Here is a 3,470-nt window from a genome sequence, read left to right on the forward strand (position 1 = left end):
AAAATTACAGGAAATTTAGCAAAGCATTTAACTCCTCAGATTAGGACAACAAAGGCTGAAATTGCAAGGCAGTTCATATAGACAGTGATTTCAGTAAAGCAGTATAGAAAGCTACAATTTTTAAGACAGAAAACTTGGCAGTATCTACGCTGGTCAGGACACAGGCTGAAGTGCCAGATCCCTTTCATCCATATCCTATCACTGCTTGGCTTGGTTTTTGATGTTGATACCTTCTGTAAAAACACATTTCATTTATACTGAGATATTAATAACTCTGCCTTTCCTTAACCAGCCATGTAATTAACCTATTAGTCCTGTAAAATGACCAATAAAGCAAGCATGAGAGGAAATTCGTTTGTTTCTAAAATTAATTGCTACATGTTTATATAACAGTTCTAGAACCCTACAAAATTGGAAGCTGTCATTAATTCACAGTTAGTTGGTTGGTTACACTTACAGTGAAGCCTGAGACAATGATTGCTTTTGTAAACTCTCAACTCATATGCTTATGCATGTTTCAGTAGAGTTTAACACTACTAAATGCTGGCACTATGTTTCAAAAATTACAAAAGTAAGCTTCAGCTCTTGCTGACTTTTAGTATTTAGGGATCAGCATCTGTACTCATCAAAATGAGGGGGCTTTTTAATGAATAAGGATAAATTGCCAAAATACAGCAAACCTAGGATACATTATGAGAGGTAAATTTGTTTATACAATATCTGAGGCATTGACGTATGCTTTTAATGCATGGAGTAAGATTTTAACTTTAGAAGTTTTTCACTAGTTTCCCATATTCATGATGAAAATTCATCTGTCTAGTAATGTCCAAAAAGATAAGTCATATAATTATACTGTCACATTCATTACATGAAGGAGGGTACTCAAAAAGGTCCATTTGTCTGACCCTTTAGTCTATATACCCCATTGCCATAATGTATAACAACTGCATTTTTTACAAATTGTCAAACAACTTTTGTTCCCATCACACATTAAACAAGAACTATGTTCAGGATGGGCTGCATGCAGAACACTGTTTTCACTGTTAAGATGTGATTAAGGTACAAAACCTCTCAGCCTTATCAAAACAGTCAAAGTTATGGGCATACTGCTTTTCCAATACTTTTCCAATAACAACTGAATCCAATCATATGAGAGGGGTGTACCTTTTTAGTTATATTAGCACCAATTATACTCTTTACCAAAATATTTTCTCCTGAGTTAAATTTCTGTTAGCCCTGCAAGAGAAGAATTGCTTCTGAAGCTCTTTCACTCTGAAAAAATTACTTTCTGAATTCAGTCAACCATGTGAGTTTCTTTCATGGAGATTGTTTAAAATATGCTACTAACTAGTTGATATTATGGTATATGCATATTCAGCAGTGCTATACAATTCTATTTTGGCTCATTGATTGGATGACTAGAATTTTTATAAATAAAGGATGGGGAAATCAGAGAGTTCTGAAGATAGCACATAGAATGGCATTTGTGAAATCACAAATATAGACATCAGCAGTACAGATATTTTCATGTTAGCTAGTTGTCAAGACTTTTTCACAGTGAGTGGAGTAAAATTGGCACTTTCAAAGCATGAGTCATCTCATCCTAAAATAGATGATTAAAATAGGTCAGATGAATCACTATGTATTGCTCTCTATTGACCTTGAAGAGAGCATTGGGTTACTAGTTAGTGTGTACACATATAAACTGCAGAACACATGAAGCTGGATGAGAGGGAAACAACCCAAGATATTTCTGGAAGCAATATTTTTACTACAGATTTATGAGCAGGTATGAGAAGAGTAGACTAATATTTCCTAAGGGAGAAAAAAAAAATAAAAAAAGAAAGATTGTTTGCATCTTTATGGTAAATAAGCTAAAAGAGAATATATGCGATTTAGAGGGATGTCTTATATCTCTGTGTAAAGCATATGGATATCAAAGTATTTTTCTGGCTCTAGAAGGTACATAAATTCTTTGAAATATTATCATAGTGTTTCAGTACATCATAACCATATATATTGAAATCAAATGTCCTTTGAGCTTCAACACCAAGACATAGTATAGTAAATGGTTCATTTGAGAAAATGCAACTACAAGATTTGAAATACACTTAAATTAATTTTGAAAATTCTGATTGGCTGAAAAATGGCTTTGGAGTAATCTGCAAATATTTCAACAGAAATAAAATGTAAGTTGTATACATGTACTGAGGTTTTAACTGAAGAATGTCATAACTGACCCTTAAATTATAACTACAGAGTCCTTACATAGAATGCCTTAGCCTCTTCTTGCATCTCCTGCCATTAATTTACTCCTGTGCAGACTCTCACAAGGGCACTTCTTGAAATCAAAATCCAAAAATCATTCATCCTGACATATCTGCACGGCTTTATCCCCAGACTATCAGAATAGAAACAGAACCAGTAAAGGCAGCATTATATGTCTGAGCTGTGCCTTTTTTCATCTTCTCTCTGTATGACCTTCAGGTAGACTCAAAACCTGCGTTCAAACAGCTTTTTCTTGCTTTACTTCGCCTTCAATTTACTTGTCGTGATGTACTACACTGTTAACAGTATTTGCTGCTTTGCTACAAATGAAGACTAAACTATTTCAAACCCGCCTGACTACAATAGATCTCCACTCAGATTTAAACAAAACTGTGCTAAATCTGATTTTCCTAAGACAAAGAACTGCTGTCAGTTTTTTAAGTCAAAAGGTGTTAAATGCACTCATTACCTTTGAAACATATTCCTAACAAGTCTAAAACTGATTGAGGCAAGCAGTGTTATTAATTTTTCAGTGGCTCTTTACTTCCAGGAATTGTATAACTATGGCAAATTCTACAAGTTTTCTGTGCTTGTGTATACATTAAAAAGATAAGTAGTGTAAATTTGTAACTACTCAAGAAAAAAAATCTTACAAGAAAAATGAAATTTCTAGGTATTCTGGTTTTGTCTTTATTAAAGTAAATTTTCTTTCTAGTACCTGGTACAGGCCTGTGGATGTGGGATTTAGTATTAGAATGCTGTTGATAACACCCTTATGTTTTAGTTGTTATTAAGTAATGCTTAGTCGAAGTGAGGACTTTTCAGTTTCCCATGCTCTTCCAGCGAGGAGGGCACAAGGAAGCTGTGAGACAGCATGGCCAGGCCAGCTGATCCAAACTGGCCAGAGGGATATTCCATAGCACAGAGCATCCTGCTCAGTGCATGACCTGGGGGGAGTTGGTCGGGAGACATCGATCGCTCCTGGGGACCGGCTGGGCATCAGTCAGTGGGTGCTGAATAACTGCACTGTATGTCTCTTGTCTCTCTTGGGATTTGTTCCTCCCTCTGTCTTTTTGTTGTCTCTCTTTTCATCACCATCATAACCATACCATCATAATTACTGGATTGTATTTTAATTGCTGTATTTTAATTAAACTGTCCTTATTTTAATCCATTAGATTCACCTTTCTTTTTTTTCCCAG

General features: G+C 35.1%; 1 long non-coding RNA gene across 1 annotated transcript in view; it reads left to right on the forward strand.

The window, feature by feature from the left end:
* The window catches only part of LOC116183737 (uncharacterized), a 65,431-nt gene that overhangs the window by 36,326 nt on the left and 25,635 nt on the right, over positions 1–3,470 (forward strand). The gene's annotated exons all lie outside the window — the stretch shown is intronic.

Source organism: Lonchura striata, chromosome 1, assembly GCF_050655825.1.
Source record: "Lonchura striata isolate lonStrDom1 chromosome 1, ASM5065582v1, whole genome shotgun sequence".
Lineage (NCBI taxonomy): Eukaryota > Metazoa > Chordata > Aves > Passeriformes > Estrildidae > Lonchura > Lonchura striata.